The sequence below is a fragment of the Trachypithecus francoisi genome, unplaced genomic scaffold (assembly GCF_009764315.1).
Source record: "Trachypithecus francoisi isolate TF-2019V2 unplaced genomic scaffold, Tfra_2.0 Lachesis_group10, whole genome shotgun sequence".
NCBI classification, from domain to species: Eukaryota; Metazoa; Chordata; class Mammalia; order Primates; family Cercopithecidae; genus Trachypithecus; species Trachypithecus francoisi.
This window is the reverse complement of record NW_022681455.1, coordinates 96,528,519-96,549,982: the sequence shown is the minus strand read 5'-3', so window position 1 is coordinate 96,549,982 and position 21,464 is coordinate 96,528,519. Positions and strand designations below refer to the sequence as shown.

Genomic DNA, 21,464 nt, shown 5'->3' with positions numbered 1-21,464 from the left:
CACCTAAAACATGTCTCATAGAGTTTTATTTTGAGTTTAGAAAGACTGACATTTTTGAATTAAGAGGTGGGATGAATGGAAATGCTATTCCTAAAGAAGCTTGAAGGTAGTGAAATTATTTTATTGTTTTTTTCAACTTTCTTCTCAGGAAGGTCAGGGAGCATTTTAAACAACTGATAAGTAAATGGTGATTTATTTATTCATTAAAAATTTGTTGAGTACCATGTACCAGACCATGACCAGAACCTTCTTCTGCTCCCTGGTGCTGTGCTGATAAGTTCTGATAAGACAAGAACTCAACAAAGACTTTATCTCCATTATGGAATGTGAGTGTACAACGGCCATTTGCAAGGATTTTATCTTGCTGTGTTGTCAGAAGTAGAATTTTCTGTCTCAGTGTATGATTAGTACTTAACCATATCCTGCCTTATTACTATTAACTGTTTCACATGCATTTGCTATCAGAAAGTAAGGTCCTTGAAGGAGGAAACTATGGCTTATTTCTCATCCATTTCTCTACTCAGTAAAAAAACAGGAGTGAGGGAGTCTTTACCTGGGGGTCCGTGGATGAAGGGGCTTCACATAACTTGTAAGCTTTCTGAAATTGTGAGAAAAATTATTTTTCATGTGTAGTTTTCTATGAATAGGGCCCATCATTTTTATTAGATTCTCAAAGGGGTCAGTGGCTCAATGCTACTATAGATTAATCACTCTACTAGGCTTATGATAAATATTTGAATGGTAGAAACTGCAAGAAGACAGTTAGTACCTTGATGTATGAGACAGCATTGTTATGATTGGAAGGCATGCTTTTGGATGACTATCAGTTTCCCAACACTGAAGATATTAAGTTAATAGCTGGATACCCCATCAATTATAACATTGTTGGGATTTTGATGTACTCTTTCTGTTCTGTGATTCTGTGATAATATCAATCTACACTAGAGAATATTTCTAATTCTTCACCACCCCCATCTCCATTTTTGTGTGACTCACTCTTTGAATTATTTATACATCTAAAGAAGCTTTTTTTTTTTTTTTGAGATGGAGTCTTGCTCTGTCACCCAGGCTGGAGTGCAGTGGCACAATCTCGGCTCACTGCAAGCTCCGCCTCCCAGGTTTACACCATTTTTCTGCTGCAGCCTCCAGAGTAGCTGGGATTACAGGCACCCACCACCATGGCTAATAACCAGAGGCCTAGAAATCAGGTTTTGAGAACCATGGCCCTAAGGATATGTATGAAATACTGAATAGCAGGTAGGGAGCTTGGTATGAACTCAAGAAAATAAAGAGAAGGTAGAATGATTTTTGAGGTGAGGTTAAAAAAAATCAGAAGATAGTAGTTGACAAGCAGGTTGACACAACTGCCAACAGATTAAACAGAATAGGATTTAATTGAGTACTAAATTGAGCTGGTTACCTTTAAATTTAGGCCTCTAAGCAATTTTAGTTTGTGTTGCAATTTCACTACTTTCATTCAAAGAAATTAGGACAATGCAACTCCAGAGATGAGTTTCAGAAGTGCAAAGTGATCAAACCACATTTTGTTTTCAGGTACATTCACTTTCGGATATGTACATATACAAATTTGTGCATGAGTATATACATGTATGCAACATGTTCATGCCTTGATACTCATGAACATATGGATCCATCCACATGAATATGTTTGTTTATACATATACCAGTTGTAAGGATTATTAAACAAATTTCATAGAAAATTTTCACTTGTAGGGAAATAGAGTATCTCAAGTAGTTGAATATGTAATAGGTGAAAAGGATATTTTAGGCAATATATCAATGCTACTTTCAGGGTTAATGTCAAAAAGCAACACAGGATATATAAGGGACTGAATATAGGCAGAATACAAGCTGACAGTGTCATACCAAGAGATAATTTAGGTAAGAGAAGTCCAAAAGATATTCATTATAATCTAAAGGAAATTGGCTATGTTATGTGCTACAGTTTTCCTTGGAAAAGTGTGGTTATTAAATCATCATCACCAACAGCTCTACTTTGTTGAGTTGGGCCTGGGGCCCTTTAATTAAATGCTTCCTCAAAATGTTTTCTGGCGATCTTATGAACTGGCTGTTTTATTTACTCTTTAGCGTTATGCAAAATCTCAGGTAGCATCCTTTAGCTTTTGCATTTTTGATGAATGTGGCATTGCTATTTTTACATGGGTTTTGTAAAGTCCTTTGAGGAATGCAGGAGTACATGGAGAGAAGAAGATGGTGGTGAGCTTCTTCCTTTATTTAATTCATCCATTCCCCAATCTCACAGAGACCAGTATAAAGCTGTACCTATAAAAGCTAACTGATTTCCCAAGTGTTTTTGCTCTGAAGGGACATCACTTATTTTTAGCAGCAAAGAAGTGTTAGGAAGGGGAGGGAAGCATACCTCAGAAGGACAGATATGAAATGAAGCCCAGAATACTGATGAGAGTAGACTGTAAAACAAAAGAGTGTCTAGTGAAAGGTTGCCCAAGGTGAGAGTGCAGATCTAAGGTTTTGGATGGTTGCAGGAAAGCTTCTATTAAGAGTTCCGTTAATAGAATATTTAGGAAATGTTATTAAAAAATTTTAAGGAAATCTAATAAAGGAAAGCAAGATATGGAAACTGAGCTCGTTGCTTAATTTGTTCAGCAATCTGCAATTTATTTTTAGATTGAGGTAAACTATTAACATATTTATTGAGCAACTATACTTATACAAAGCGTTATGCTACGAAATGTGTGTAAAGGGTGGGAGGATAGTATTAAAAAATACAAAATGAGGTCCATGTTGTTAAAAATATATATAGGACTCTGTGTGTTAGAACTCCGTTGAGTGCTTTCTGTATATTATTCTACATAATCTTTACAACAATTAGAAAGTAAAATTATCCCTATTTAACAGATGAACAGCCTGAGAAGTTCTTTTCCTTTTTTCTTGCCTTCCTTTCTTCCTCTTTTCCCTTCTCTTTCCTTCAACAAAGTTGGACTCAAATATGAGTGGAAAATGGTACTTTCTTCCAAGGTTTCACTTTTTCTAAAGGTAGCAGAATTATAGGTACGTAATAAGTGCTATCACAGAGTTATGAACCCAGTAATATGGGGGATCAGAAGAAGCAGCATTCAGTGCTGCTTGGTTATATCAGAGAAGGCTTCCTGCAAGAGGTAATATTTGAGCTGAGTCTTAAAGGATAAAAAAGAGTTTGCCTAGTAGACAAGAAGGATAAGGCAGTAACAGCAGTGTGTCAGATACCTCTGGCTGCCCACCAAATACCAATTACCTTCCTTTCGGCAGAGTTGAGATTTTGCTCAAGTGTCCCCTCCTCTACTTGACCCAAGGGAGAGTGACTATCCCTGCCTTTAGGAATAAGCGCTAATTGGTCTAAGATAATTGTGGTAGGCCCATTCCTCTTGTTTGATTACCTTAGGGGAGTAGGCATATGAACCAGTTCTGGCCAATGAGATATAAGAAAAAGTCTGCTGGAAGGGCTTTGGAAATGTCTCTTGACCTTAAGAGGGAAACATTGGAAGAGGTAGGTCTTTTGTTTTTATTTTTTATTTTTGTCTCTAGGCATTGCTGTGCTTGGAAGGAATGCTTAAACCTACCACAGCCATGTTGTGACTATGAAGGGAGCCAACCTGAGGATGAATCACATTTTCTGAGGATGGCAAAGCAAAAGGATACAAAGACCCTGGGTCTTTGATGGCATTGTTGAGTTGCTGGACAACTTCCCTACTTTTCACATGCCTATGACATAATGTTATAGTTGTCCCTGTTGTATCAGCCAGGGTGAACCAGAGTTTTCTATAATGGTCTCTTCACTGATAATAGAGCATGTATAGAGACATAGGGCTCAGAAGAGTCACAGGGCACTTAGAAATCGCCAGTAGTTCATCATGACTGGAATGCAGGATATTGTGGAGTGGAGTGTGATGTGATGGCTAGAGATAAAATGAAATAATGGGCAAGCCTTAGCTCATAAGAGCCTTATATGTTAAGGGTAGACATTTGGATTTTGTAAATAATAGGGAGTCATTGAAAAGTCTTAAGCATGGTAATGGTATAGATTTGCAATTTAGAAGTGTTAAAAGAAAAACTTCAGCCAAATCAAATTTAAGGGAGTTTAATTGAGCAATGAACGATCGGTGAATCAGCTAGCCCCCAGAATCACAGCAGATTCAAAGACACTCCAGGGATGCCTCGTGGTCAGAACAAATTTATAGACAAAAAAAGTAAAGTGACATACAGAAATCAGAAGTGAGGTACAGAAACAGATGGATTGGTTACAGCTTGACGTCTGCCTTATTTGAACATAGTTTAAACACTCAGCAGTCTATGACGGGTTGAAGTATAGCTGCTGGGATTAGCCAAGACTCAGCCATTGTTAGAGGCACATACTCCTAAGTTAGGTTTTCAGTCTTGTCTACCTGTTAAGTTAGCTTGCAGTTCATCCACAAGGACTCAAATATAGAAGTACAGAGTCCTTCTCAGACAATATTTAGTTTGTTTTAACAGAAGCATTCCTCTGAATACAGTGTGAAAGACTACAGAAGATAAGACACCAATGTTATTCAGCTCAGGAGCAAATGGATTCACATACAGGCTGGTCTCTCCCCATTATTGTTTCATTTTGGCTTGGAAAGACAGTGGTTAAGACAATATGTGCTAAGTGGAAAATTAGAGGAGCATCTAGAATTTCGTGAAAGGAGTGTGTTGGGGATCATGGAGGATTTCAATGAGCAGATTGGATTTGAGCTGAACACTGAAAAAGACTTGGAAAACATAGGGGAGTTGAGTAGAGCAAGAAACAACAGAGAATGGCAAATTGAGCTGAAATGGAGGGTTTTATGGGAAGAGAATAAAACTAGAGTGGTCACTTGCAACCAAAATGGCAGAGAAAAGAAATGAAACTTTATCCTGGTTCTGCCACTTAGCAGTTATGGAACACTAGGCTTGATAAACTTGTTTCCTATTTGGTTGAATTGGGATTACAAGCATAGACTTTATTAACATCATCAGGTTATATCATATAGATATTATGTACCCCTTGATATTAGGTGATGAGAAAGACACTTTTCCCTTTGTTGTATTCTCTCTAAAAACCCATAACCCCCGTCTAATCATGAGAAAACCATCAGACAAACCAAACATGAGGAACATTCTACTATTTTGTACTACTTTGACCAGGACTTCTCAAAACTGTCAAGGTGATGAAAAACAAGAAAAGAATGAGAAACTGTCACAGATCAGAGGAGACAAAGGAGACAGGACAACTAAAGTAATGTAGTATCCTGGACTAGATTATAGAACATACAAAAATACATTAATGAAAAAGCTGGTGAAATTTGAATAAAATTGAGAGTTTAATTGACAGTAATGTACCAATGTTGTGTTGATTTCTTAATTTTGACAAACTAAGCAAGGTAACATAAGGTGATAACAATAGGGGCAATGAAACTGGGTGAGGGGTATGTTATCACTGCTGTCTTTGCAACTTTTCCATAAATATAAAAGTACTCCAAAATAGTTTTTTGACAAACTGTATATAGATATATAGTATATATGTATATATATATGCACTTTATTGAGTTGTTATGAGTATTGAATGAAAGAGCTCATATGAAGCAGCCAGTATAGTGCCTGACACATAATAGGCCTCAAATGCTAGCTCCCTTTACACATTGGAGACTCTAAACAGTGGACAGGTGGGAGGGGTATGAGGATTGAAAAACTACCTATTGGGTTCACTATTCAGGTGATGGGTGCACTAAAAGCCCAGACTTCACCACCACACAATATATGCATGCAAGGAACCTGCACTTGTACCCCCAAATATATTTTTTAAAATAGTGATTTTCAAATTTGGGTTATATAAAAATCACATGGAGATGTTATGTCAAAAGTGCAAACAAATCTCAGGGCCTCAACCTTAGAGATTCTGATTTAGTGGATCTGGAATAGAGTCCAGGAAGAGGAATTTGTAATAGGTGTCCTGCAGAGATTTTATGCAAGTGGCCTATGACCATGCTTGGAGAATTGCTGCTGTAGACTATGGGAATCCTAGAGTGAGAATTGTACATTACCCTGAGGAGGAAAATAATGGAGATAAAAATGCCTGCCCTACTTACCTCAAATTGGTTGATGGGAGAAAAATATAGAAGCAAGCACTTCACAAACTGTAAGTTATGATCAAAATCATTACTGATTAATTTGGAAGAGAGGTCTGATTAGGTAGCCATTTAATATTAACAGCAGTGTGGTTGAAATCTAATTTTTATCCCTGTCACTCTCCTAAAAATATTTAGCTGCTTTTCCTGCTTAAATGCTCAGATGACCCATAGGACAAAGGCACACAGTTCAACTCCTTCAATTACAGATGAGCTAACTGAAGCTGAGAGAAGAGATGTGACAGGTTCGAGGTCACAGAGATAGTTATTGAAAGGCAGGAGAATGGCGTAAACCCGGGAGGCGGAGCTTGCAGTGAGCTGATATCCGGCCACTGCACTCCAGCCTGGGCGGCAGAGCAAGACTCCGTCTCAAAAAAAAAAAAAAAAAAAAGAACGGGATTAATACCCACTCTTGCAAGCTTCAGTCTAACTGTTTTTTCTGCTACCAGATAATCAATAGGTGCCACACTCAGAGTCTCAGACCTTTCATATGGGCTCTGGAAAAAGAGAATGGATATCTGACTTATTGAGGAGGATGCCAGGAGTTTGTTTGCCTGAGTGCTGCTGACAGTTTTGCTCTTGGTCCACTGTGTTCTAGAATAACTCAGTTTCACTTCAGTGAGGTACAGTAAAAAAGGGATCATCTGAACAGGAAAATGGCCCTTCATGGACAGCCTTGTATCATACTCAGCTTCTACATCCTCAGCCACGTCAGCTATGTGTTGTCAGCCTGGAAGAGCTCACCACGCCTTCACAACACTGACCAACAAATCAGGTACACTTCCCAGCTTTGGCTCAGCCTGACACTACTCCCATAAAATACTGCTTGTAACTATGCTATCCCGAGGTGGTGTGTAACTCCAGGCCACTTCTGGGAGGAATAGAGAGCAGAGCGTATCACTGTGTGTTTTCCTCTCTCTTTATATAAGTGAAGTCAGATTTATATTAAGGGCAACCTTGAAGAGAAAATTGTATCAGAGAAGTGGGGACAGACACTGTTTGTTAGCTGCTCCAACCTCCCTCCCTTTAGTCATCTTCCAGCTAACAAGCCATCAGCTATCTTTTGGTTGATAAGACATAGGCAGTAATTTGGTGGGTTAGGCTGCTGGAAAACCTTTGATTTTCTTAATAGCAAGACCTGCTGCAGCCATCTTGAGAGATAAAGTGGAGACCTCGAGAATCAAAGCTATATCCTAAGGAGGGTAGAGCTGCTGCTGGAGCTGGTATTGTGCCCACTTCTCTCTAACTCTGCCTTCAGTGACATCATGGTGGGAATATTTTCACCATGGAAATTGGCAAATGCTGCAGATCAGGTTTTTCCCACTCTTTCTAGAGAGCTAGTTCTTAGACATAGCAAAACGCCATTGGCAGAGCAGAGTTTAGCAGGAACATGGGGCCTTTATGATCTCCCTGAGAAACTGTGCCATCCTTGCATTGTCCATTGCCATATAATTCTTTATCTCCTTATTAGTTCCTGGCGAGAAATATCCGGTCCTTGTACACTGACTCCCAAATGCAGTGAAGTTGTCCAGCCAGCCTCTTCTGCCTTGGGGTATTATGTGTTGGCATCCGTTGGATGTAACTGGGATCCCTACTCATAAATATAATACAGTGACATCCTGCTATGACACACTGTGCTCTTCCCATCCTGATTAACGGTGGTAGAAGGGTTTTCTGTTATCTGCAGCTGAATGCATTCCTAACTGCTACAGGTAGCTTAGTTGGGCACAGAAAAGGGGAAGGGACAGATACACTGTACTTATTTTGCTTTAGTAGTCTGATAGGTAAGGGAGATTTTGACCTGAGCCTCGAGTATATTTTAAAGGCAGTCGTTCTGTCAAAGTGTGGTCCCCAGACATGCAGCATCAATATTGCCTGGGAACTTATTAGAAGTACAGACTCTCAGGTCCCCACCCCAGACCTGTTGAATCAGAAATTCCGGGAATGTGATCCAATAATCTGTGTTTTACCAAGCCTGCCAGGTGATTTTCATGTGAACTAAGGCTTGAGATCTGTGGTCTTAAAACTTTCACTGTGTAGGCAATTCTTCCCTCTTCCCCTAAGATAGTGGCCAGCCACCAGCCTCTCCCTTTGCCAGTAAACCCAAGTTCTGGGTAATTGTCTCAGTTTGGGAGGGCTCTATAAGAAATACAGCCATTTGTGAGTTATTGTAGATATGGCTAACATGCAGTGTGTACAGAAATAGAGGTGAGAGGATGCTGTCCCATCACTGCATTGTGGCTTTCTGCGTGTGACATAAAAGTCCCATGCTCAAAGGCAGAGAACTGCTATAAGGAAATAGCCTGTGACCATCAACCAGGGATATAAATTAAAGTGAGCATGACTTCTTGCTAAACCCTAGACCAAACCACTAATGTTAATTAGCAGCTTGCAATTTACACACTACCAGATGGATGTGCGGAAATGTTATCTTCTCTTTTTTCTATAGCTTAACTCAATTTGTGCATTAACCTGCATTTCTGCACTTGTAACTCTCCATTCATGATAACATAGTCATTCTGGATTAAAACTGTTTCTTTCAGTTTAACTCAGACTCTTTGGAGGGGAAACTCCTCCCATCTCCTCACCTGTCTTCCTGAGTACCTACAGGATGATCTGAGTTCCTAGGTGGTTTCTGATACTTCCCGGGGAAGTATGTTGTGTGTTGGCATCTTCTGGGTGTAACTGGGATCCATAGTCATAAGTATCATGTAGTGACATCCTGCCATGACGCGCTGTCTTCCTCTCAGCATGTTTTGCCTTGCCCGTCTGCTGTATTGTGGCTTCTTGGGCTATGCTCTGAGAAGTGGAGCACAAGCATGCCCACTTGTTTCGTAATGCCTATCTGTGAGTCTCCATCATTTCCTGAGATTTTGATTCCAAGATGGCAGGGGAGAGAGTAGACTCTTGTTGCGTCTCCACTCTCTTACTCTCTTTTTTGTTTGTTTTGCTTTTTGTTTTTTGTTTTGTTTTGTTTTTTGTTTCCCTCCCCCTGCCCAAGATGCCCTCCTGGAGCTCAGAAAGGGCTTTTACTTTCACCCTATGTATTGAGAAGTGCCCTTACTTCATAACTTATATCCTTCCTACTGTATGACTTATGGTAAAGACCCTTTACTCTGACTACTCCAAGCTTTGGACCTGTAAATTCATTTTTCCTACAACAAATCCTATCTTTTGCAAATGAAATATATTTTAGTTTTGACAATTATTTTCTCTGAAATAATTTTTATTTCAGAGCCTATCATGAAGAGATTAAAAACTGAGGAAGAAGGAAAGGGAGTGAGATGTTGGACTGGAAATAGGAGGGTTCAGTTAAAATGTGCATTTTGAATGGTGACACCCCTCAGCTCCCTTCCTTATCCATTTGTCTTTTCTCAGGAAGCTGAAGAATGATGTGCTCCACCACAATGAGGGACTAAATAACAAAAAGGAGGCACGAGATTCAGGAAGCAAAAAAGGTGTGTAGGAAATTCTCAGGATGATGCTGAAGGAAAACCCCAGGATGACAACTATACTTTAGGCCTAGAGAGCAACTAGTCCCAACTGGAAGTGGGGGATGGAGGACTCTAGGGCAAAATAATCTTCTGATTGGTTTTACCATGTGGAAAGTTGAATTGAATTGCTATTAATGGTAGTAGGGTCTAGAAGTCTCAGCAAATTTTAAGGAGGAACAATTATTAACTCAAAAAAAAAACCAGTTGCACAAAAAGGAGAGGTAATCATAGTTAACCACTTAACTCAGCACTGAGTGATATTTAAATATCCAGTAAATACGAATTGAATATTGCTTTAATTAAAAAAGAAAATAGATATATTTATGTTGGAAAGATGGGGATAGAAAATGGATGTAAGTGGAAAATGGTATAGTAAGTCAATAGTTAAACACCCAGAATTGATGAATCAAGATACAGAAGTTTAAACATATTATTTAGAAATATGAAGATTACCACAAAGAGAAACAGCTAAAATATTTGAAAATGTTTGCCTCTGGGGAGTGGAATGTAACCTCAACTTTTTTTGTGTGTGTGTTTTTTTTGTTCTAATATTCTGTCTCCAACAAAAATAAAACTAAAATTCACCTAATAAATCAGTTTGTTTAGAAACAAATGTGTATGTATTTAAAGGCTTACACTAGCAAAAAACAAAAGCAAGCAAACCCCAAACACTTCAAACTGTACATGAACCTAATTAATATTTCACTTGGTTCAAGACTTCTCACATTTGCTTCCCATCTAATTTTGGAAGAAACTCAGGGAGAGAAGGTTTTTACGTAGTCAAACCTATGAGGTTATGCCATAGTCAATATCCTCAGTGAAACTGACATATGAATCTGTTTAGGGCTGAAAAGCAACTACTAACAGACATTGATTTTCAGCTTGTGATGATACCATCTTCCTTCTACTTTAAGTTTTGGGAAGCTCTGTTTATGCCTCACATCTGTGATACTCTGTGGAAGCTTGCATTATGATTTTTGATATATCTAGAGATTAGTGACATAAACTACTGAACATATGTAGTTCTAGCAGTTTCTGTTATTCATAATATAGCAACACATTTTATTCATATTCACTTATATTTCATGATAAACAATCAGATATCTTAGATACAACACATAATTGGTATGATTGTTAAACTCAAAATAGTCACATGGTTTATTGTTAAATACAGACAATGATTTCATCTTGTGCCCTCTTGTATATAAATTGTTTCACATTTTTTTGCTTCTCGTGTGTGCAATAAAAACAGCTCTCATAACTGAGTAGATGTTTCAGTGAAATATTCCACCGTGACATTTAATATATTTATTTGATGTGCTTAACTTTGGTTCCCAGTATCATGAAATGCAGTCTACAGGTTAGTACTCTCATTTTACATGATCAACTGGTCCTCATCGTTTACAGCTAGTGAAGCATTTGTATCTGGGAATTTTCTTTGATGAGCCCTTCAGCACGTTACTCTTCTCATTTTCAGAAGCTCCCTTTTTTCTTCCTTCTCTGACTTCTTTTTTCCTAAGGCTCCATTTCAATCTCCTAGTCTTTGTGAGCTCTTCTCTGATGTCTTATTTGCATTTTTCCTACAATTTCTCAGAGTTCTTAACACTTTAGCAGCTTTTGTGTTTCTTCAAAATGTTGATGTATTTGAGTAGGTATTAATAGCTAAATATTAGCAATACATAAAATTTTAATGCACATACAATTAGTAAAAATACTTTTGTGTTTTAAGTTCACATGGGTGATACTTTATTTATTTATTTTTGTTTTTAACCTGGTTCTTAGTAAGTGTGCAGATACATTTTAATGTTACCTAGTAGAAATTCTAAGTTGATTCTTTCAAATTAATAAAATCCTAGACATAATGCAATTCTTACAAATTGTTATTTCTTACCTGTCATTTGTCAATGCAGTGTTTATAAATTAACAGTCATGGATTTTCACTTGAATACAAAATGCTGGAACAGTCTGGAATGGACATGTGAAAGCCATCTCAGAGGATTACCTGAGCATCAGATGGATGGAAAAAAATAGTAGATATATGAGCAGATATATGGGTAGACAGATTAGTCTTAGGTTTCAACTCTATTCCTCCAAAGCATGCTTGAGTTACTCTTTCAGTATTGTGGAAAGGTAACAATGCTGGAAAACTGAGTTCTCTACTTTTGAACTGTTATAGGTATGTAACATATCAGGAAAATAAAACATTTGAAAATGGGAACTTACAAATAGGTTCAAAAACAATTATTTATTTTACAAAGAGATTTGCCCAGACTCCTCATTTAAGGAACGTTAGATCTCAGAATTTCATATATAGATAGTCCTGAAGATGTGTTACTCCTATAGTTTTCATTTGGGATTGATGTATTTTGTCCTCCCTGTATTGATGAATGCCAGCAATTCCAGGGATTTAGTTGAATATAAACTGAACCAAAAATATATATATTTACTGAGGTGTTTACAGTATTCACCTTTGATTATAGACTGAGTTTCTATCTGGCAATAGGCCTCTGGAAATGAAGCACTGCAACATTACCAGATGTTTTATAAAACCATTTTATCTGTCAAATTTACCAAGTGAAAGTGAACTTAAAGAACAAACCTGTATCTTACCATTTAACTTATGATTTTTCAAATATGAAGAACAGCATAGAGAAATGACAAAAATTGATGAATCTTTGTCCAAAATGCTATCATATTTGCCCTATAAAATATTAAAGGATGCCCCCAAGACATTTTTCCCCTTCCTTCTGAGAAGTAACTACTGTCTTGAAATTGATATGTGTGATCCCTTCAATGTTTTTGTGTTTTAAAAAAGCACATGTAAATATCATAAATATGTAATTTCTGGTGTTATGTGTTTCAAAATTTTTAATAAATGTTATCATGCCATATATATCCTTTTGCAATTTGCTTTTACCATTCAGCATTAGGTTTTTGAAATTTATCTATGGAGATTAGTTTATTCATTTGAACTAGAACTATATAGAATCTATTGTACAACTAGGCCAGTTTACTTAATTCCCTTCTCTTACTGATGATGCTGCTAAAGTTGTTCCCACTTATTTTTGTATTACAAATAGTGCTGTAGTAAACATCCTTATATATTTATTCTTGTACACACGGGCAAGAATTTTTCTAGAGCATTAGTTCTCAAACTTAGGCATGCATCAGAGTCACCTTCCGTGCTTATTGAAACACAGGTTGCTGGCACTAGGACTACACGTCCTTTACCATAATACAGAAGCTACTAAATCCAGGCTTCCACTGCTAAGAGTTCCAGATCCATGCCGCTTCTGTCATGATTTCCATCAGTCAAATATATCTCTACATGTTGCCTTTTTGCCTATGTAATGGAGCAAATGCATAATTTATTGTTCAACTCAGGACTCTTTTGAGTCTGAAAGGGAGTGTTTTTAATAATTATAACAACATCTGACTTACAACCCAGTTCTGGATCAAAGCCTCCAATAGGTGCCTCTGGTGGGAAAATCAAAATTACAAATCTACACCAAACAGCAAAGGAACCTGGAAATTGCAGTTTTTGGGATTCTAATTTAGGAAGGTAGACTTCGTGCAGAAATGTCAAAATTCGCCAAAGGCCTTAAAAATCGTTCGAACCTGCCTACAAATCATTGCCTACAAAGCAATGATTACTTTGTTATTAAGTTTTGTTTATTTATTTTTCTGTCTTATTCCACTGGTTAAGACTATCAGCACATTGTCGAATAGTTGTGCTGATGGCAAACATTTTTTTTCTCTTCTTTCTTGTCTTGAAGGAAATGCTAATAAAGTTTCATTATTATGATTATATTTTCTATAGGGTTTAAAAGTATGCTATTGTCAGGTTGAGGAAATTTCCTTTTATTCTTGATTTTCTGAGGGTTTAAAAAATTATAAATATGTATATATTTAATAATACTTTTTGTACATGCAATAAGATAATTTTTTCCTTTATAAATATGTTAAATTACATTAAAATATTTTCTAATGTTAGCACAGCCTTGAATCCTTGGGATAAACTCTACTTGGTAATGATACGTATTTTTTTAAGTATAAATTTTTGGTTTTGCTCTGCTAGTATCTTATTTAGCCCTTTTGCAAATATGTTCATAAATGAGCTGAGTTACAAATTTCCTTTTTTTGAGACAGTATCTTACTCTGTCGCCCAGACTGGAGTGCAGTGGCACAATTACAGCTCACTACAGCCTCAAACTCCTGGGCTCAAGCAATCCTCCCACCTCAGCCTCCTGAGTAGGTGCGGTTACAGGCTCCTGCCACCACTCCCAGCTAACTTTTGTATTTTTTGTAGAGTCAGGGTTTTGCCATGTTGCCCAGGCTTTTCTTGAACTCCTCGGCTCAAGCAGTCCCCCTGCCTCAGCCTCCCAAAGTGCTGGGATTACAGGTGTGAGCCACTGCACCTTGCCAAATTTCCTTTCTAATACTTTACTTTTTCAGTTATGGTGCCAAGTTATGTCAGTCTTATTAAAATCAGTTAGTGAAGTTTCCGTGTTTATGTACTCTCTCAAAAACTTTAAAATGATGATTGTTGGAAGTTTGACATGTTCTCCAATAAAACCATCCAGCATGGTGTGATTTTTTTTATTATAGAGGGTGATATAGATTTTTAATGATCAATTCCAATTCTTTAATGGATATAGATCTGTTCAACTTTTCAATTTGTCATGAGTCTGTTTTGGTAAGTTATATTTTTCTAGACAATGGTTCAATTTTTTGTTTCCAGTTATTGGTATCAAATTACTCAGCCTGTTCTCTTGTGATTTTAAAAAAATGTCTATTCTATCTGTGATTGTCTCACCCTTTACTTTCAGATCTGTTTTGTTTATGTTTTGTGTTTTTCCCCCATGATTAGGCCTGATAACAAAATAGTTAATTTCTTTTAAAAAGCAACTTTAAGATTTATTTCTGTTGTTTCTCATTTCATTAACTCTGCTCCGATATTTAGTTTTTCATTTCATCAACTTTCTCCTATTATTTTGAGTCGCCTACATCATTAATTTTTCAGTTTTAGGGTTAGTTCATTTAGCTACACACATTTGAAATATAGTGTTTTCTTTGTGAATCAATTCTAAATATTTTATAATTTTTATTGCGATTTCTTCTTTGACTCAGATTATTTAGAAATACATTAAAATTTTCAAAATGAAAAATTCTTAAATAACCTTTTGTTATTGTTTCCTAAATTTATTATATTTTGAGTAGAGATCTTGATTTGTGTGCTATTTTGTTTGGTAGTTTTTGAAATTTTTCTTTGTTCTAATATGTGTTCCATTTTTGCTTGAAAAAAGAATATTAGTTCTCAAAATGTTGGATGTCGTATTCTATATAATTATTGTCATTGCATGAAGTCTCTTAATTGGGTTAGCAAATCATTTATAGTCTCACTTATTTCTGGTCTTTTGATCTATCTGTGATGAAAATGGCATGTTAAAAAAATCTAATATGGTTGTGAATCTTTCCCTTTATCTTTTTAATTCTATTTTCCTTGCATATATTTTGGGGCTATGTTGCTAGATGTATATAAATCTAGAATTATTATGTCTTTCAGTAAATTACTCTTTTACCATTATGTATTCCTAATGATACTGTACTGTTTTTTCTTTAGAGTTTTTTCTGCTTGATATTAATATAAATGCACCTTGGTTAGCATTTTTTCTGATGCAAATTTCCCCATCATTTATTCTTAAACTTTCTGTGTCCTTCTGGTTTAATTGTAGCTCTTAGAATTAGCATATAGCTGGATTTTATTTGGAAATCCAACCCGGGTCTCACATGTCCAGTACTGAAGTTCTTTCTTGTTTTAATATCCATGGAATGAGACATATCTTAATGATTTTATTGTTGGTGTTTTACCAGTTTCTTACCTCCTCATTGTTTCTCACACTTCATCTTTGCTCTGGGTTCAGTTACCTATTTTCCTGCAGTGTACCCTTAGGTAGTTCTTTCAGCCAAGGTATCTGAATGGCTTGCTGTCTCACAGGGACATTTTCTCTATTCAACATTTCAGGCAGGTAAAAACTGCTTTACTGCTTTGCTGAGTTGGTGGGTGGCGTTTTCACAGCTGACAGCAGATAATTGCCAGTCTGAGCAGCCCTTGAAGGGCCTTGGCTTTATGTGGAAGCCTCAGTTCCAGCGCCTCTCCTCCTTCTACCCCACAGGTGTCCAATCTTTTGGCTTCCCTAGGCCAAATTGGAAGAAAAATTGTCTTGGGTCACACACAAAATATACTAACACTAACGATAGCTGAAGAGCTGAAAAAAAATCACAAAAATGTCTCATAATGTTTTAAGAAAGTTTACAAATTTGTGTTGGGCTGCATTCATAGCCATCCTGGGCTGTATGTGGCCTGCAGGCCATGGGTTGGACAAGCCTGTTCTATCCCGAAGCAGCCTTTTGTGGGTGGTGGAATCCCAGCTCCCAGGCTCCAGGACCTGTTCCTAGGTTTTAAATCGCCTACCCATGCACTCCCCTACTGCCCTGGCTTTATGTTCCCATTGTATTCCCATCACCTGGGGGAGTTCTCACTTTCTTTTAAGCTTAGCTGTTTGTTAAATTTTGGAAGGATTAATATTTTACCCAGAAGTCATGTGTGTGTCATGTAAGAAACCGTTTCATATTTATTCAGAGCATCATATGTGCAGAACTGGAATCCTAACCTTCTTTACTAAACCCATTTGTTTTTATTCCCAATATGATTTCCAGTACTGTACCTTTGGCCATATTTAGGAAATTAAATAACTGGATACTATTAGTTCGTAACTCTATTTTCACTGTTTTTCAGTGAAACACCTTTTCAATGCATAGGTATTGGTCCATTATTGCTAAATGTCCTTCCTCCTTTGCCACCCCGATGGACCTCCTTGTCATACTTGTCTACTACCTTCTTGTTACCTATCTTGTGTTTAAGTCCTTCTCAGCTTCTCACACTGGAAAGTGATATGATGGATATAGAATTTAATGACTGAACATGACCTCCAAAGATCGTCTTTTCTAAAATGTTTGCGTTTTATTAGAGGATTGAGAAATACAAAGAATGAGGAAACTCATGGCATTGAAGAGGACTGTTATGAAACATGCTTTGGGGTAAATGACGAGTTAATGGGTACAGCACACCAACATGGCACATGTATACATATGTAACAAACCTGCACATTGTGCACATGTACCCTAGAACTTAAAGTATAATAAAAAAAGAAAGATACTTTGGGGTGCCAATAATCAAGAAATATTCCCTTCTGGTGCCTGTAGATTACATTATTTCAGAAACTGCCATCTTTGCTATTTCTATTTATGTGTATCTACATTTTCCAAAGAGCTCAGTGTCAACTCTTATGGACTTTGATGGGAATAAAAACTCAAAAAGGAAATAATTATTTTTCTAAAAGGAAAATTTCTCTCTTCTTCTGATCTTTTTCTTCATTTTTTCAAACAAACACAAAAAAGTCCGTATCTTCAAAGCAACCAATTACTACAAAGATATCTGAAATAACTTATGCCCTAACATTACAATATGGTGAAAATTGTAATCCAAAATGTAGAATAATATCTGGGCTGGCTTTCATCACCGCACTAATATGAAGCTTATTTCAAGGAGAATGAAGTAAAGAGAGTTGCAATTTAGTATGTGAAAGGCTATGAATGTATATGAAATTACATGGGCTTTGTTATATTTGCACATCTAAATCTAATGGGAAATTAAATAACTCAAGCTGTGCACTGTCATCTCCAGGAGTTCATCATATGAAGGAATGAAGATGTTCAAAAGAAAACCTTCAACCTCATGCCAGAAGATGTCCCCAGCTGTATAAATGCCTAACTCAGCTTCTAGTCCTTGGACATTAAGCAGCTCATTGAAAATTCAAGAGTTCCAGCCAGAAGCTACAGCTGGGCTCAGATGTTGAAATCAGTCTCTCCTGCTGATCAAACTGTGACATAGCCAAAGCAATAGGGCTGGCTTTTCAGTTAATTCTCAGCGAGCCCTTCCTTTCCCTCTGCAGTGGTGTGGCATTTAAAATATAACTCCTTTATGTACACTGTAAACCATTCCTTCTCAGGACAGATGGAAGTATGAAATCTGTCTATTTCAGCCTATAAAATTATATTTAGAGCATTAGGTAATGAATGTCCTAGTAAAGTCAGCAGAGGACAGGTAGGTTAAATGACAGGTAAGGAATGACAGGCAGGTAGTAGATGATAAGAGTTGCAGAACAGTTTGGGGAGAAGGACTTTATTTTTAAAAGCCTTTAGTAACACTACTACTAATAATATAGCAGTAAGGTACTTTTTACCCATTAATAAATGGGTAAAAGTAATTTCAAGTTAGCAAATTTCTCATTTAGGTGCAGTGTTTTGTATAACAATGGCCCAGTCCTGATCCCTATAGGAAACTACCCTAACCATTGTGTATCTTTTCAGCTTTTAATGAATATACAAGCACATCTTCTCGTATTTTATATTTTTTATGTAAAGAAGTCATGCAACTTACACCATAAACATCTTTCCATATCAGGTCATATGGAAGTTTTTCATTTTTTTTAACAATTGCAGAATATTGTGGGAAGTGGTTTAATTTACTCAGCTAGTCTTCTAATGATGGACATTTGACAATTTCTATTCTTTCACAAAGCCTGCTGCAACAAATAACATTATTCATATGGCATTTTGTATAAGTGTGAGTATATATGTAGGATACATTTCTAGAAAGTAGACATGCTGTATTAAAAGTTATGTACATTTTAAATTTTGATAGATGTTGCCAAATTTACATGCAAAGGATAAATTTCTTTGTGTAAAATTGCTTGGTTGCATGGTATATGGATTTCATCTTTCAGAAATTTGTATCAGTTTATATTCCTGAGCAATATGGCAAACAAGATAACCAGGAAATCCCCTTAAAAAGACACCTAAAATATTAAACAATATGTAACAAATATCTCATATATAGAACTAAGCTTGCAAAAAAGCAAGGCAAATCCCCAGGGATCAAAAAATGAAGAAGCTGAAAACCAAGGGAGGAGCAGACATTGAAGCCACTGATGCCCTGGAGCATTTATAGTTGCAGGTAATCCAGATGCTTGGTGTTTAACAGCCACATGAAGATAAGACCTTGGACCCAGCAAGGTGTAGAGAGGAGCCAAGATCCTCACAATAATCTGGAACCCTCAAGCACTAAAAGATGGATAGAAAAAAATAACTAGCAAAAGGAGATAATAAGGCAAATTGTCTGGCTTGGCTTGGGCATACAGAGTAAAAACGAAAAGTATGTCCTGAGAATTTATAACCTCAGGCCTGCCCTCAAGTGGGATAGGAGTTCTAATACATACTACCTTGGGACACCTTGGGTGCCTAACAGAGGCAAATGCAAATCCTCTCCAAAGACTCCTGTCTTCATCCTAGGCTACTTAAGATTCTGCTATGGTTTGAATATTCTTCCCTCCAAAACTCCTGTTGAAATTTAATCCCCAATGTGGTCATATTGAGAGGTGGGGCCTTTAAGAGGTGATTGGGTCATAAGGGATCTGCCCTCATGAATGGATGAATCCATTCATAGATTAATGGATTAATGGGTTATCACAGGAGAGGGACTGGTGGCTTTATAAGAAGAAAAGAGACCTGAGCTAGCATACTCAGTCCCCTTACCATGTGATGCCCTGCACCACCTTTGGACTCTTCAGAGTTCCCACCAGCAAGAAGTCCCTCAGCAGATGTGGCCCTCTGACCTAAAACTTCCCAGCCTCCATTACTGTAAGAAATAAGTCCTATTCTTTATAAATTACCTAGGTTCAGTATTCTGTGATAAGCAACAGAAAACAGACTAAGACAATTCCCATGGATAAAAGGTTTGATTGAACATAAATTCACAATCCAAAATTGCATACCAAAAGAGACAGATTTCCATGTATGAATGCAAGCAGTAAAAACAGCTTTGTTAGACTTCCAGAAACTTCAGATAACTGAGCAGTCAGATAGAGAATATAAAACGAGTTTTATATTTTTAAAGGGTTTAAGGAAACAATATCAGGAATAACTGTAAATAAGAACACACACATAAACATGACCTGACGATTTTATAAAACAAAGTAGAACTTCTAAAAATAAAAAAGTGATAATCAAATTTTAGAATACAATGGAATACTTAAATAACCAAAATAGATTCAGTTGTAAAAAGAATTAGCAAACTGGAAAGATCTGAGGGAAGTACCTAAAGTGCAGCACAGAGTTGCAAGAATGGAAAAATATAAAAAACATTGAATATGTGAGCATTTGAAGAACACATATATGTTGTACTGATATTCTAGATGGATGAAAGAGAATGAGGGGATATGAAAAATATTTAAAGAGGTAATTGGTGAGAATTTTCCAGAATAAGTAGAAGACATGAATCCTTAGATTCAGGTAGCACAATAAATCTCAAATTCTCCCACTGCATTTCAGCATACATCACACATTTTAATGAAATACAACTATATTTCCCAAAACAAACTATTAATGAGAAGAGTGGCGTTATTTTACATTTTTGTTAACCTCTTTAATGTCTAGTTTAGTAGAATACTGTTGGATTCTCATGTATGTTTTTGCATTCAACCTGTTCCAATATCACTGTCATATAACCTTTGGAAAACTCAAATCTGCAAGAGAATGAGAATGAAAAAGACAAATTATGTCTTAGCATTATTATAAATATGGCCTTGTGTAACTCCTGACAAATTCTCCAGGTTCCTCAAGGGTCTTTAGACCATACTTGGAGGACCACTGATTTACGTATTTATTTAAAAAATTTTTTTTAGAGATTAGGTCTTGCTTTGTTCCCCAGGCTGGAGGGCAGTGGTGCAATCATAGCTCACTGCAGCCCTGAACTACTGGGCTGAAGCAATCCTCCTATATCAGCTTTCCAAGTAGGTGGGATGATAGATACACACCACAATGACCAGCTAATTTTTTAAAATTTTTAGAGGTAAGGTCTCACTATATTGTCCAGACTGGTCTCAAACTCCTGGCCTCAAGTGATCCTCCTTCCTCAGCCTACTGAGTATCTGGGATTATAGGTGTGAGGCACTGTGATCAGCTGGGACCACTGATTTAGTGTAAGTTTTTTATTATGGGTTATGGGTGGTGGACTGGGTGTGTTACAAACAAATATTCTACATACATACACACACAGGTACATACACACACACAAACAACCATATATGCTCTACATGAGTCCCCATTTTTCAGAGAATTAGAATACATACAATAAGGTACACTTGGACTTGAAACTCAAGGGATTTCATTGTTCTTCCATGATTTAGTGGGTACTTCAGGGTCCCGCAATACCATCTTTGTGAACATCAAGAATATTACATTGGTACTTACAGAAAGAAGTCTTGAGTAATACCAGATATTTTTGGCTAATAAGATGGTAGGTAAATTACTGGTTACCATAATCTGATTGAGATATATATATATATCAAAGATGAATATGATTCTCCACTACATAATTTGCAAAACTGCCCTGGAAGTGGAAAACAAAAATCATCTACCAGGAGACCAACACACTGAGTTTTATTTTCTGGTTTGCATTTAGCACCCAAATGTTTCAGAATTGTGAGGAAACTGATGCAACTATTGTTGTAGAAACATCGACTCTGGAGACCAGCTGGAGAGAATGAGAAGATATTGTTTTCATTCTCTGGGAAGTCTCATTTACATAGCTTGAGTTAAATTTGCTATAAAATTTTCTTTAACTAAAATTTTCTTTTCTGCATCTGATGTTTCTCATTTTCGATTTTATATCATTAAAGAGATGGCC

At 36.8% G+C, this 21,464-nt stretch overlaps 2 long non-coding RNA genes across 2 annotated transcripts in view; one reads left to right on the top strand and one right to left on the bottom strand.

The window, feature by feature from the left end:
• Positions 1-553: 553 nt before the first annotated feature.
• LOC117087807 overlaps positions 554-21,464 on the bottom strand; it is a 51,210-nt gene continuing 30,299 nt past the window's right edge. The window contains exons 2-3 of the long non-coding RNA XR_004438921.1: positions 11,547-11,657; positions 554-598 (exon numbers count right to left, since the gene is read on the bottom strand). This is a non-coding gene — a long non-coding RNA (uncharacterized LOC117087807). The remainder of the gene's footprint in view (positions 599-11,546; positions 11,658-21,464) is intronic.
• On the top strand, positions 6,876-17,713 carry LOC117087806. The gene is made up of 3 exons (XR_004438920.1): positions 6,876-6,936; positions 9,540-9,619; positions 17,403-17,713. It is a non-coding gene; the product is annotated as an uncharacterized LOC117087806 (long non-coding RNA).